General features: G+C 37.2%; 1 protein-coding gene across 3 annotated transcripts in view; it reads right to left on the bottom strand.

The window, feature by feature from the left end:
• The window catches only part of ZBTB20 (zinc finger and BTB domain containing 20), a 769,337-nt gene that overhangs the window by 330,524 nt on the left and 422,559 nt on the right, over positions 1-16,254 (bottom strand). For all 3 annotated transcript variants that reach the window (XM_057696835.1, XM_057696836.1, XM_057696834.1), the window contains one exon: positions 9,330-9,377. The gene's annotated coding sequence lies outside the window, so the exon portion shown is untranslated. The remainder of the gene's footprint in view (positions 1-9,329; positions 9,378-16,254) is intronic.

Below are 16,254 nucleotides of genomic sequence, written 5' to 3'. Positions count from 1 at the left end.
TCCTAGTTCCCCAATCCAACGTAGATTTATTGAGTTCTCCCAGCATTGGAAAAGGCCCTGGGCCAGAACATGGAAGAGCACCATAGAGGCCGAGTCTGGGCTAACACTGAACTGCTCCAATGTGGCTGAAATTATAGGCGAGCTAAGGGATATGCCTGACACACTGGCTAAAGCAGCCTGTAAAGATGTCTGGGGGTGGGGCATAGACACTGTGCAATCTGATCCAGCACAATCTAATCTAAAGCATGGTCTGCGGAAAGGTTAGACTGACATCTTTTTACTAAATTATATCCCACATAAATTGTCTCTGGCTCCTGAAAGAAGTCAAACTTTGGGATAGTAAATCCTGACACTGTCCAGCTTAGAAACAAAAAAATGATAATTTGCTAATTGGCTTACCTGATTCTCTGGCTATGATGTCAAGATCAGACTCTCAGCAGTTCTTATGAAAATCCTGACACTCATTCACCAATTACTTTCTAGGAGTTGATATATATTGATCTCCCTGTGTTTCAGGAGAGAAATCTTTGAATTGCATTAGGGAGCTTTTCTAAAAATGGTGATGCACTTTTGCGTTGTTCTGTCATGACTGGGCCTATTGAAAATTTCCTGACATTCTGAATTCATGGCAATATTATCTGTGCTGTTGTAGTTGGTTTATATTTTTTCTGTTGTTGTTTTGTATTAAGGTAGAGGAGAAATAAGAAAAGGTTAAGAATTGCATCTAAATGTATTAAGCTTGAAGGCTTTCAACATAAATGAGAAGATTTATAGAAAGTTATTAAGACCTTTAAGCTCCTATAAACATTTCATCATTGCTGACAATATCTACTTTTGTTAACTCTGCCCAAGCAGTTCCTGTGTTGCTGTAAGGCTGAAGGTGAGTTTATTTTGCAATTTACCATGCAGCATAGAAGCTTTCTAGAGAATTTTGGTTTGGGAGCCCAGATCATAAGGTAAAACAATAGATATTTTATGGTTACAGGAGAAGAATTTATAGACATTTCATTCTTCCATTATAATGTATAAAGGATATGACTATATTCCCAATCCCTAGAAAACGTGGTGATGGTGGTACATTATGGCCCTTGATACGAACATGTGTCATCTCCCTTTGACCATGAGTCTTTAAAAAAGTTCTGGGGAGAAAAAGAGCCCCAGGGACCATTTAGGTTCTGTCGGTGAGTTCCATTTTGAGACATCAAATCCAGTTGCACAGAAACCAAATGTCAATATTTTCAAAGCTCTTTCCATCTTATACCCCACTTCCTTTTTGTTTTATGCTTTTTCTTCCCCTTTTCTATCTTCCCTTTTCCTTGATCCTCTTCTTCACTCTTTATTCCATTTGCTCTCATTTTCCCCATGCCCAGTAGTCAGTCCACAGTCTGCATCCTGAAAGAGGCTTCAGTGATGGAAAAGAAAAGACCTCAGACAAAGCCATCAATGTCTAAGACAGGGAGCTCTGGAGGGTGGTGGATGGTGATTGGGGCCAAGCCTGAGGGAGAGTGCTCAGGGCTCTGAGGCTCTTAACCCAACAAGCCATCAGGCTTCTGCAGGCTTGATGGCTGTATCGAGCCTCCAAAGCTTTCCTGAGCTGACAAGGACTTGCTAATTTCAAACTTTCTAACCAATTACAATCACAAAGAACTCTGGACAATAATCAGTGAGCAAAGTGAAAGTGCTGGGGTGGAGCCAGCGGCCCTAGCAGGTTTCACTCTGCTGGCAACATGCAGCTGGGACTCTGCTCGATGAGTAGATAAAAACGCAGTATAAAATATAAACGTGCTCAATGTGTCCCTCTGGCTGTCTTGTTCCCAGTAGTGGGGTATGTAGGAACCTTGTCCTGCATTTAGCCTGTTAATTTCTGGTGGTGTTAATTTAAAACTTTTGATGATGATTTGAATGGAAAATACCTCAGTGTTTTCTTTATTGAAACACCAAGTTCCAAGTCTTGGATTATTAGGTTAAGCTCTGTCCGTGAGACCAACATAAATGCTTTTCATATCATCTGCCTTGACAAATAATAATAATAATAATAATGATAAATGCAAAAGAAGAAGGGAAACTATTTAGATCGAACCCCCCTTATTTTAACCTGTTTTTTTTTTTAAAGGACTAAATTGAAAATCTGGGTCCCTGAATGTAGAACATATGATTCAAAAAAATCTTTTTTCAAATCCTTACAGAACATTCAAATCACCCAATGTTCCAGGACCTGAATTTTTTATATTTTAAAATGGGAAAAGCTGCTTAAAATAAGTGAATCAGCTGTTAAGTGATTTCTCTCTGTCTCTTCCCCTACTCTCTCTTTCAAATGGCTGAAAAAATGCTTAAAATGGTGTATGCAATTGATATGTGCTGCTTAAGAAGCTTAATATAATTACTGAGGACTCAGAGTTTCTATTTGAAAACAAGATAGGCGAGGGCAATAGAAACTAAGTTGTGAGTATTCATCCCTGTGAGGTGTGGGGAATGTTTCCAAGGGTTTAATCCACTGAGCAAGGTAAGGGGTGCAAAGCAGTTATTCACAGATTTCTCTGTCCTCCTGGAAACCTAGGGAAAACTGGGAAATCCAGAGAGCAATGTAAGGGGACAGTGTGACAGATGCTGTGCAGGAAGCGAGCAAATAAAAGTCTATCTCTGCAATCCAACGCTTTTGTTGCACTAAGCACACCACCAAAATATCCTGATTGGTTTCTGAGACTCTTCTCCAATTTTACTTTTTAATCATATTTCCTCTTACACCAGGACCTGAAGCCTTGGACATCTAGTCTGAGAGGTTCCATGAATGTCATCTCACAGATGACATCTTTTTCTCCTTTGTGTTTTCATATACCTAACTCTCATTTTCCATCTCCTAACCTGTTAATTCACTGTCGGCAATATTATCTGAATCTTTAAAAGATCATATAAGACTTTCCTTTTTTACCCTAAGGTCTGCATCACTCTTGTTCTTCTTTTGATCTACAGATCTCTAAAGAGGATGAAGTTCTCTACAAAGGCTAAGCATTTTGGCAGAACTCCTTTCCTTCCCTCCCTAACCGCAGGCTGCATTGACCTCACCCTCTTGGAAAAGTTTGCAGAATTGGTCTCCCAGCCTGATGGGACATGAGAGTGATCCTTCAGCAACAGCAAGGACAACAGTGACAGCAATAACAGAAAACGCTCACTGTAAAGCATAAAGCAGGTGAGGGGAATATGCAGGGCAACAGAACGAACACGCTCAAAGGGAAAGAGGCCTGAGCGAACCACAACATCAACGTCACTGTTCACAAAATTTATGATTTTTCCCCCAGAGAAAATTGATAGGTGATATCATCTATAAAGAACTAGTAAATGTAAATTAACAGATATGTAGCAAATGAGTGCACTTAATGATGATTTCCAGCTGAAATGATTTTTTTTCCTAGAGACCAAGTTTTTGTTAAACTTAATCCTTACTCTCTTCTCTCTCCAGCAGCAGAAACATCTGGTCGGTTTTAGATTCCCCTTGGATTTCCAACTTCAAAGGGAATTACAAAGAATAACAAATTCATGTACTGGCACTAAAAAAAAATTAGAGCAGCAGGAGAGAATGGTAAAATTGTCCTTAGTTGACTGCTAGTGACAGGTGCCACAGGCAGAACTACGAGAAAAGACAAAGGCAAGATCACTGGTTGACAACCCGAGTTTCTGGAAGGGACTGAATCTTTGGCTACATACAAATATGCACAGGGCCCTTACAAACTATAAGGAGCTCTCTCCTTGCTTAAGTGAAAAATAAATAAATAAATAAAGTATAAGGAGTTAGAAGGTAAAGGAAAAAACAAAAAAAGAAATGGGTTCACATGTACCTGTCACATAGTAAGCATCAACAAAAGTTTGTTGAAAGGGTGATCTGGAGACAATCTTAATGATTCACTTAACCTCTGGGTTTTTTATTTAATTTGCAAGAAAATGGTGTGAGTTCTGATTCAACAAAGGGCTGGATAAGCCATCCCAGAAATAACTCAGGCTCCTAAGAATCTACTAGACCTATCATGTCCTCATAGAAGATTAGACCTCTAAGGGTCTCAAAAGTAGTCTGTTTCTTCTTTGCTCTGGATCCTTATCAAAGGATGGCCGGAAATCGAAGTCCTACCAGAGTGGAGGAAAAGAGTTTGAATGAACTACTGATGTTTGTAGTTATGCCAAGTTGTGCCTGACATCACTTTATAGAACTGGATTTATCTTTCTCCTTTGTCATTTTCCTAACAAAACTGAAACACATTTCTTAGAGCGCAGGTCTTGATGTAATCAAACATTAGAAAATGAGAACAGTGAAAGAAAGTACAGTTTTGCCATGTAATTACCTCTTACAAATAACCTTTCTTCTTTCTTGTTTTATGTGCAATGTTGTGCAGCAACAACAATAAAAATAAAGATATGATTAACCAATCAACTTGTGTGTGGACAAGGAGAGAGAAAGAGTTAAGGGCTAAAATGTCTTTAAATAAGTAATTATAAAGGTCTTTAAACTTAGTATTCAGAGGTTACAGATCCCCACACCACAACTATGTTGATTCACAGAATGACCATCAAAAATTCAGAAAGCGAATTGCTTTTGATAAAAAGGACACATCAACAACACATTAAGAATATTTTGTAGAGTAGGATAGAACAAATAGAATCAGTTTTCTATGGGGCCTAGCATGGTTGCTAATGCAGCAGTCCCTCAAAAGCAGACCATCTCCAAAGGAAGTTCTTTATATCACAGGCTGTGAGTAATCTCAAGGGCAGGGTGAAAAAACAGAGACTTCTCAGCATTTTCAATGGGAAAGGACTGAGCTGGCTGCAAAATCACCTCCTTGAATATCTTTGGCTTGAGTGGAGTTTTCATCCTTCTCTTACCACTCCAGGTAAGGCAGAATCACCAAAGTTATCTCAGTAAAAGAATGCTGTAATTCCCATCCTTATGTTAATTATGCGTGATGGTAAGTTATGTGTCTAATTAAGTTTACCAGAAAATATTCCAGCTTCTTGAAACATGGGTCTGATGACATAAACAAAACTTTTTTTTTTCTTTTGTAACTATCTATATTTAAGTCTAAAATGAAATTCCTGGCTTGATGGGGGCATTTGCAAAGGATCCCCCGCTCTATCTAAGCAGAATCATCCAACCATGATTATGAACTAAACTAGAGGGAAGGAGGTATAAGATATGGAATACTACTCTATTCCAAGAAATGTTGTTTTATGGCCAATGTAACAATTGAACAAACACAAGACCCAAAGGCCAAGCATAAGAAAATGCCACACACAAGAAGCAAACAGTGTCATTAATCATCGTAGTTGTAGTAATAATAATAATAGCTGTTATCATGATAAGACAGTTAAGGTTCACTTGGGCATAATGAATAATACTTTAGCTACAAAGAACGATGGGTAAACTTACCCTTCTCTTTAAAAGTCAGTTTATATTCTAGGTTTACATGACATGAGCTACGTAATCCAACACCATATGTAAGAAGAGGATGCAGGAAAAAGTGAAGATTTATGCCCTTATTTCAGTTGTTGTGTTGTCAATATCAATCTTAAAATAATGATGAAAAGGTTAACTGTTTTAAAATTTGGATATTATGGGTTATGGTAAAATATCCTTGCAGCTTTAAAATAGTACAGTAGCTAGCTTCTACCTATCTTTTCTTGGAACGCCTGCTTCAACCCCAAGCCATCAGATACATTCCTGACCTTTTGAGGACATTTTAATGATGGTAATGCCAGGCCAGGAGAAAGAGAAACAGAAATGATCAGAAGACTGAGGGGAAAAAGAAATGAGATGGAAAGAAAAAAATAGTTTGTATTGTTTACACCATCCAGTCTGGCAATTTTTACAGATGCTTTCTGTTTGCTTGGGATAGTTTATTGCTTATGTTATTTCTCTTCTTTCTTTTTTTCCCCTGTGCTTTCCTCCACCTACTTTGAAAATATTTTGTATGTGTCCATACTGTAAACCTTCATATTTTTCTAGAGATTTAGTGCAGTGGAGAAGCTCTTTATTTTTTTTTTCCTTCCCCAAGGGTTAGGCACATCAATATTCTAGCTACTCACTTTCGAGGCCAATGGAAAATGTGCTCCAAAGATTAAATAGACTTGAGTAACACATAAATCCAGTTTATACTGATGCAGGATGTTACGCAGTTACTCATATCCTGAATCTCTGATGAGTGGAATACACCTGTTGGAACAGTCACTGACCTCCAGGTCAAAGACAGCCAGGCAGGATAAAACCTTCACCACTGGTCCTCTGCAGACAACCTATTTGCATGAAGGATTCCTCCCCGTGGCTCTAGGTGTAAAAGAGGTGGTCTAGCCGTGGGAAACTAACCTACAAGAGGTTCTTTAAATATTCTCAGGATAAACTGGAGTAACACACACAGCCACACAGGCAGCGGGTGCCCTTGATTCTGTCGCGCACTATCTCCCTCCATGCCCACTTCCCCAAACACAGCCCTTTTTAAAAAAATTATTCAGACTATTAATGTATAATTCCTCCTTTTTCAGACTTCCTAAGTGCCTCCTCAGAAAGAAGTCTTCCGTTTCTGCCCATAAATCTTAAAAAAACTATAAACAGTTAAATCCAGTGTTACCTTTGGTTTAAGTCAGTTTGCCATATTTATCTAGGATGGGTTGGCTGCAGTCACGCTGGACTTCTAAATAGTCAGAGGGCTGTTTTCCTTTCACCTCAAATATGGAATTGTATATAACACAGCATATATCCAATAAGGAGTATAATGAATGCTGCATCGATCTGGCATGTAGATTATCATCCTAAGTTTGAGTCAGGTAAAAATGTACCAAAAAAAATTTCATCTAAGAAACCCAGTCAAATCTTTAAAATGTCTCTCTAGTCAACCAAGTTGCCCTTTGGCTTACAGATATGCCTAAGAGTGTCATGAAACACTGATGAGATTTTATGATCAATCGTGTTACATTTTAGAAAATATGATGACTCAGAAGAAAAAACTCCTCTATACAGTGATTAGAACTATTTATCTGAATGTTTTTAACATTAAAATGTAAAAAGTTCTAATGGGCCTGAAATACTGATGGACTAAAGTGCTATAATGACTGGGGTTTGCTTCAAAATAACATGGTGGTAGCACAGGAAAACGACAGGCCATGAGTTAATCACTGCGCAAGCTGGGTGATGAGTATGTGGGGGTTCATTGCAGTGATCTGCCTACATTCATGTATTTCAAACTTTTCATAGTAAAAAATTTAAAAACGTATACTGATTTGATTCATTCATTTACTTATTATTTATTGACTGATTCATTTACTTTTTATATGTAAGATTATGGAAACAAAAAGTAAAAAAAAATACTCTTGTTGGACATTTAGGTTAAGTAAGCTATTCCTCTTTAGAAACAGTATATATTTATTTAAAATGATGTTTATAAGGACTATGTAGTTACATGTAGAATTCTTAGGTTAAATTTTGAAAGCAGGACATAAAATTATATGGAAAGCATGATTACAGCATGTTTTAAAAAATATATCCTCAGGGGAAAATGAGAGTAAGGAAATATATCAAATGGTTATTAATGGTTGGATTTAAATTACAGAAATAATTACCTTAATTTTTCTTCATTTTACTCCAATGTGTTTTTCCAAATTATTTTTAATAAGCATGTATCATTTTTAAATGAAAATAAATATTTATTCATTAGTGGATAAGATGTGCTCTCCTTTCCCAAGGAGCTATTCATTTACTAAAACAGAGAAACTACAAACACACAGCATTGCCCTGATAGTTTAAATCTTCATACCTAGAAGTGAAATACACCCACAGGAAAAGAAACATCAATACAGATTTTATCTGATCATAGAAACATAAAGAGCTTTCTGTGTGTTGGATAGAAATAGGAGGAACTGGCTTCCCTGCAAGCCAGAAAGAGTGTGAAATTCAGGCCATTTTGTGATGAGATCATTTCACAGTGAATGCAAAGGGAGTGACAAATAAAGGTTACTAAATGAGCCTGTCCCTTGAGTTCATATCATTCACACTGATATGAGTTTCTTTTGGGGCAGCATAACAAGTAAAGCTTGAGAGAGGAAGTGGGGAGTTGCAGTCTAAAGCCTTGTGCCCTTCACTGGCAAGATGGATACGTTTAGAGAGATAGATAGATGTACAACAGAATTAGAAACAAAAATACAGTGACAACTGTGGATTACGTGCAATGGATATGGAAAGTCTCTGCTAGAAAGCTATCTTTATTACCCCAAGAGATTATTTTCCTCATTTTAGATAAATTCCTATAAAGTGAAGTCAAGAGTATAGGTGCTAAAAGTTTGGATGAATATGATGTTCAAGACTAAATAGGCTTGGCTAGAACAAAGTAGAATATATTCAGATGCCAGGCAAGTCACCCCTCACTCCTCCCTCTCTGATATATCTGCCAGTGCATTTCTGTGCAGGCCAATCTCTAGCAAACTCAGCTCTTTCAAGTTCTGTCTGACTTGATGATGTTCTACTAATATATCCTCAGTCCTGACCTGCTCTCTCCTCCCAGCCACTGAACTCTCAAGAATTCTAGAAACTTTGAATTTTGAAACCTTACAAATTCTCACTGAAAGACACACAGACCTCAAAGTTTCAAACTTAGGGTCACTTGCAGCCCTGGTGTTGGTTCTCTTACTTAACTGTTATGGTGGTAGTGGTGGGGGTTGTTCATGTCCCCTTCGTTTGTGGGTATACACAAGTAATCATGTCTGATTTTAAGGCTGATCCACATGAAGCAAATGCATTTCAAATTTACAGCATATCATCAAATAATAACATGTAGCTCAAAGCATCACAAAATATGTTTGGAGGGCTTTGTTTGCATAATGCCAAAACATTCAGTGTTCCACATGGAAACATCGGTTCTCACCTTTACCAAATCACCTTCTCTGTCCACTCAGGTGTCCTTTGGAAATATATATATATTTCCTAAAACATCTATATAAAAACTATGTATTATATATATAATATATATTATCTCTGGAGAGTCTTCCAAGCAAGTCCCTTGAATAATTCCACCCCAGTGAAGCAAAATCATTGTAAACCATTTGTTGAACTCTGTGATAATAGGTTCTAGAGATTGTTTCTTATCATTATAAATGATGATATTTCAAATGAACAAATAGGATATGAAATAGGTACCTTTCACCAATGACAAAATACGTTCCGTTCAAATTTAGTACTTGAGGTGGCAGACTCACCACAGCTTTAGGCCTAATTCTTTCTGAGGTTGGGAGAAATATACTTGACTTCTTTGCACCGCAGTATTTTGGGCCATCACTTAGAGATGATGAAAGTTGCTTACCAGACAGTAATGTCACGAGGAAAATCCAGTTAGTGATGGTGAAACATTCTGCAATGAAAAGAGTACCATCAATGCTAGGTATTTAATAACTGTATGACAATGTGGCAATCATAGAAAATAACCCATTTACTTTTCACTTATAAAAAGTAAAGGATGAACCCCTTTGGGAGTGAAAATACAACTGTGCCCTGAGAAAGTCCTTTTGTAGCTGTCTGTGTGCTTAACTTTAAGGCTCTAACCAGTTGCAACCGGTTGTGAATGACTTGCTGCCTATTTCTGTAATTCACTGTAACTTGTGTTGAGAAAGTTATGTTTTATGGTTAATTATCCATGGTCTGTTTAAAAAAATAAATCAAACCATTGTGAACCACCAGGATTTGCAGCTCCATTTGAACTTTACTGTACTTTTGATTAAACATTTTGTAAATACAAACAAACTGGTTTCTCCTTGTTTGGGGTTGTTTGATACTTGCGTTCTGCATATAAATATTGTGGCAATAGTGGTAGAACAAGCTATGGATTATTTTCCCCTGGGTTCATGAGTTGTGAGTTACTGGCCTTATCCTCTTTCATGAGTATAAATAAACGTATAGCATTATATTCCAAGTCCTGTAAGACAACTGGAACAAGTGAACTGAAACCTTTTAAAACCAAAACCTTTTATGCTAAGTCACAGAGCAACAAAACAAACCCCAAATTAACATTTAAACAGCTTCTACTGTGGAGCAACAAAATCACCAAATATTATATAATCTGCATTTAAAAAATTGCTTCCCTAACAAGCAGCAGTCTACCAAGAATTCCACATGCCAAGTCTTTTCACTGCTTTTATAATGGAGACACTGTAGGTGGTTTTACCATAGATCACCTCCCACCCCCAATATCACCACCAGAATGAAGCCTTGAAAATAACCAGCATAATAACTTAAGCCAAAACTGATTTAGCAAGATCAAGAATTATTGTAGCTAAAAGTAATGAAACAATATATAAAAGAAGAATTCTATATAAAATTTGTCTGTTGGCATCATCCTACGACCTATATAAATAAAAGCAGTCTAAAGAATAATTGCCTAGAGAAAATGAGAAAAGCCGAGATTCAAAGGCCCCTGTGGCAGAGAATTAAGAGGAGTGTATTCAGGACCCAGAATCACACGTCCCAAACACATCTGCATGTGGAACTTAACCAGGATCACCAAAGCACTTTGCCCAAGATTATGTTTTTTAAATGATCCAATGGTCTGTGCAGCACTGACCATTAAAAAGGACCTCTAGGAAAGACATAAAATTTCTTTCCGCAATTTGTTGTTTTAATAAGACAGAGACAGGATAATAAGGGATTTCTAATAAAATGGGAGGGTCGTCCCTTGCTGAAGCTTGAAGAGCACTGCATCTGATTTCATCTTATCCTTTATTACTCACATGGCCTACTGCTTACCTACACAAGCACTAAGAGGGAACAGCCACCACTGCTCACCAAAATGTATTCATGAAGCAGCTACTATGTGCCAGGCATAACGAGAATGATTCTTCTTGAAAAGGAAAGTCAGTGACTGAGGTTCTTGTTGCAACATTTAAAAATATCTATTACTGCCAAGAGCAATGAGAAGCCAGGTTAAAAGAGTTGTGAAGTACTTATGAAAAATTAGAAAATGTCTAAAATTTGCCCTAGCTTCTTGTATGCCCAGAGAATAGAAAGTTTAGGCCTGCCAGACCTTCCTAAGCCTGGATCCCATATTGCAGAAGAAAAGCTAGAAGTAGCCTATACATTACCAGGGACGTGGTTATAACAGAAAACGAGGGCTGTATAGAATTAGCTGGCATTCATTGGGTGTTGAAAGGTCAATTCTGTCCTGAGTATGGTTCAGAGAGTGCAAAAACTCACCGCAGTAGAATTGGAAGCTATTCTGATAAACTGAGACAGGAAAAAAAGTCCAAAAATGTTTTACCCGAAGATGTTTTCCTCTACGTCTTTGATAACCAGATGGCTCCAACTATTTGTGACAATCGAGAAAAGGCTCCTCTATGGGCCTTCCCTGGTGGCACAGTGGTTAAGAGTCTGCCTGCTAATGCAGGGGACGTGGTCCGGGAAGATCCCACATGCCACGGAGCAACTAAGCCCCTGTGCCACAACTACTGAGCCTACACTCTAGAGCCCACGAGCCACAGCTAATGAGCCTGCCTGTCTAGAGCCCATGCTCCCCAACAAGAGAAACCACTGCAATGAGAAGCCCATGCACTGCAACGAAGAGTAGCCCCCGCTCACCGCGACTAGAGAAAGCCTGGGTGTAGCAATGAAGACCCAATGCAGCCAAAATTAAATAAATAAATTAATTAACTTAAAAAAAAGAAAATGCTCCTCTATAGAGGTCTAAGTTTTCTTTTAAATCCAGGCAAACCCATGTGAAAAGCAGGGTATTCTAAATGATTCCCTGTACACAGAACTATGCACCAAAATTAAGTGCTTGGCTACAGATGATTAATCATGTTACAATTACATTACAAAGAAACATTTTACATGGTGCAGAATTCATTTTGATAATCTGGTACCCACATACAAAACTGCCTATTGGAATCCACAGTCAGCTATAATTGAGAAAACCATAATTCAAAAAGACACATGCACTCCAATGTTCACTGAAGCACTATTTACAATAGCCAAGACATGGAAGCAACCTAAATGTCCATCAACAGAGGAATGGATAAAGAAGATATGGTATATTTATACAATGGAATATTACTCAGCCATAAAAATAATGAAATAATGCCATTTGCAGCAACACTGATGGACCTAGAGATTATCATACTAAGTGAAGTAAGTCAGACAGAGAAAGACAAATATCATATAATATTGCTTATATGTAGAATATAAAAAAAATGATATGGATGAGTTTATATATAAAACAGACATAGACCCACAGACATAGAAAACAAACTCATGGTTACCAAAAGGGAAAAGCAGGGAGGGATAAATTAGGAGTTTGGTATTAACATATACACACTACTATATATAAAATAGATAACCAACAAGGACGTACTGTATAGCAGAGTGAACTATACTCAATATTTTGTAATAACCTATAAGGGAAAATAATGTTAAAAAGCGTAGGTGTATATATGTATAACTGAATCACTTTGCTGTACACCTGAAACTAACACAACACTGTAAATCAACTATATGTCAATAAAAAAAGTTAAAAAAAAAGGATACAGAAAAAATATACATATGAATATACGTGTGAATATCCTGCTTAAAGGCTAGACTATTATGACCAATTTTCATTATTTTTCCACAAACATATCTATCTGAGCTATAGATTCTTTCAAGGAAAAAAAAGCTGAAAGGAAATGTATTTACAGCATACTTGAAAAACATATGCTAGCTTAGTCATTATTCATATTAAGACAACAAATACGTCCCCATGTCACCATACATACAGAGATATGACAACCCCAGTGATCGTGATCATTCAGTTGTTACAACAGACAGCCACGTATTTAGGCAATGAAACCTGAAAAACCAGACAAAACTCTCCTGGCTTTGATTTTTATCTTTATGTACTAGATTCTTCCATACAAAAGGAATCCCAAATTCAATAGCTAACACTTAAGAGATAAACTAGGAAACAGCCTGAATCTTTTATAAAAAAGAAAGAAAAGCTCACCTCCTACCTTTAGTAAATTTAAATGAACCAGTTTCACATGGTCTTACCACCCAGAAGTAAAGTGTGACCTAAAAGAATGACACTGATCCCAAATACACTGAGATGAAGAGCCTCAGTGGTTCCTACTCAGATCCATCCTCTCTCCCACCCACTTCCACCTTTCCTGATTACATTAAGAACACACAGAACTACCACCACACTACCCCTCACACACCTGACCTTAACTTTCTTTTAGCAGAAACCTCACAATGCCTAATGCTATGCTCTCTCACATTTTGTATCCATAAAAAATCATTTGATAGGCAGAAACTAAAAGGGAAGAACAAACAAATCCCAAAAGCCCTCCAACCTTCCTCATCAGACAAATGCCTGGTTCCCAAAGGACATCAGTCAGTTAAGTGAAACAAAATATTATAACAGGGAAGGAAGACTGACAAATCTCACTGTGTTCCCATTTGGGAAGGGAGTTACTCCAATGAAAAAGTAGTGGGTGTGGGAAACAAGTGAGAGATACAAAGGAGAAAGAGAGAAAGAAAAAGAAAAACTTTTATTATACATTTGAGACTTAAAGGCAGTACAATGAATCCAAAGGTGTTCCAGGGAATGGTGTGACAGAAAGTTTTAAATGAGAATTCCAGAAACTACAGGTTCTTAAATGAACTGTTGTTCAAGGGGTGAATTCTCCAGAGAGTTTGAATTAAGTGTCTCTGCTGTAGTATCTAGATGTTTTCTCTTTAATTAAGACTTTGGGGTTTGAATGTACTTTGTCATGAAAGAAAAAAACAGTAGAGCTTTATACAGCCCCCAAAGTAAAGAGCAAGAGAAAGACATGGTTTATATAACCAGCTTTTTACATAAATATTACATCAGGATACATTTCAAATGAAAACACACACACACACACACACACACACAGAGCTGTATCCTTATCCCTTCTATTTTAAAATCCATTTCGTACTTTAAATGTTGTTGATTTTTCACAAAATAAGTAAAAACCAAGAAAGCTTTAAACACCTCAGAATAATTTTAGTCTTATATTACCTGGAAAATTTACCACATCATGGAGGGTCACAAAATCTTGCTTTAAAGCCAGTTAAGGCACTGACATTATGGGATGTTTTGCTGCAGCCCAGTGCAACTAGAAATGGTCATGAATGTTAGCTAACTCCCTTCCCAACAGTCTGAGAAAAGGAAAAAAAAACTGTAAGTTTTCCCCATCTGTCATTTCCTTTTTTTTTTCTTTTTGGCTGTGGAAAAGTAAAATTATGCAAAAGCTTTTGAATGTAAAGGCTGTGTGTGCTTTTTCCCTTTTTGTCTCTGTGTACCGGTTATGTGATGTTGCGTAACTGAGTACAGAGTAGGCGGTTAGCGTTTACTATTGATTTACACTATGCCATCTAATGAATTCAGAACACTAAAAAGAAAGGAGCAGGAGTGGCGGGAGGTAAAAAGAGAAAGAGAGGAACAGGGAGAGAAAAGGGGAGGACCCAACAGAAGGGGGAGAGAGAGCTCATTTACAGAAGCAATTCTAATGCCTGGGATAGTTTCATTCTTATTCCCCCTAGCTCTGACTTTCCCTTATTGTTCAGGTCTCAGAAAAAAGGATTTGAGCTAGTGACCCCAACATTCCAATCTTATTTCTAATGAGGATTACTGGCAGGTGAGTGTCTGAAAGTACTAATGTGTCAAATTACTTGAAAGCAATTCCACTAAACTGTCAGACTTCTCCATATGCACCTATTTGTCATTCTCTTGCTGCCTTTGGGAATCTGTATCTGTGATAGCCAATGATTTGGTTCAACTAGTTTACCTAGTAGCAAATATTATTTGAAAGACACACAGGGATACCATCAGGGCAAAGAAAAATATGTTCAATTTTACCCATCTTCTTTAAAAATGCATTAAGAACGCGTATAGAAATCTTTGAACAGATCACTATTTTACTTTGGAAAAAGATATGTCACATATTATTTGGCTAAACAGAACAGCTCAATATAGGACAATGAAAGAGAAATGGGCAATGAGAAAAGATTCTAAACTGATGAACATGCTTGTAAAAGAAATTTAAATAATTTCTTATATTACACTTATGGAGAGCACTTAAAATTTAACTTCTGATCTGGATGACTACAGACACCTTCAGTCCTCGGAGGCTGCCTGGCGCTTCCCATGCCATACAATGAATTCCCAAAGCTGAGCCTAGAAAGCAAGGGTAAAGTTGCTTCTGTTACTAGGCACAGGACCATCCTTTACCTGAGCGCCCTTCTATGGCTGAGGAAGATCACTAAACTGAGAGAGAGAAATAGAAGTTCTCTTTATTAGCAGCCAGCTAGAGAGCAAGGCAGGGAGCTTGTACCATCCTTGAATCTGTATTTGTAAATGGTAACTAGAAAAAAAAATCACAGGAAGTCATCTAAAGGAAAGAAAGAGTTTGGGGTTTCATTTCTGATCATCCAATGATCTTCTCTTTTCACCCATTTTAGCTTAGAAAATAGTAAACAGATGCCTACTCCATCCATTTTTCAAGGATGCTTTAATGACGGATGGCAGTGTGCACACAATTTATACCAAGCACCTAGCGCAGTGCTTGGCACATTCTCTATGCTCAGCAATATTTGCTGAAACAGTAAAATGATTATGGGAGAAACAGCTCTGTAGGAAAAATATACTAGAAAAGCTTCAGAAAATATATTCCAATGACATACAGGAAAACTTAGGCTGTGCTTAGGCTGTAGATATAAAATAATGATGTAGATAAAGTGTCAAACAGTTATTTGGGGATCAGTTGACTTTAGTTCCATTTTATTAGAAAAAAAGCTTAACAAAATTATAAGATTGGTAATATCAGCAAAGTTTTGTGTTCATTTCTACCATCACTTTGGGCTATTTGTCATTTCAGTCTTGGGCACAGAAAAGTCCATTTTAATTTCCATGGACACATTCTAAAGGAAAAGTCATGGGATACTACCATAATTCATCTTTTAAAAAATACTGAGAAGAATGTCGCCATTTAGTAATGGGAGTGAATATAGCTTTTTGTTGAAGGGCAAGGCAGGTTGAGTTTTGATTAGGTTATGCAAATTTAAATTAATAGAAGGGCAACCAAGAATGTACTGATTTCCATTTTCTTGGTTAAACAGGAGTTTTAAATTTCTGGATTATAAAGTCAGAAATGCCATCTTTCAGTTAATTGGAGAATAAGACCATTAGAGAAAGAATTGCAAGTATAATCTCTCAAAAATTCCAGTTGAAGATTTAACTA

The sequence above is a fragment of the Hippopotamus amphibius genome, chromosome 10 (genome assembly GCF_030028045.1).
Source record: "Hippopotamus amphibius kiboko isolate mHipAmp2 chromosome 10, mHipAmp2.hap2, whole genome shotgun sequence".
NCBI classification, from domain to species: domain Eukaryota; kingdom Metazoa; phylum Chordata; class Mammalia; order Artiodactyla; family Hippopotamidae; genus Hippopotamus; species Hippopotamus amphibius.
The sequence above is the reverse complement of the archived record's forward strand: the minus strand, read 5'-3'. Positions and strand labels throughout refer to the sequence as shown.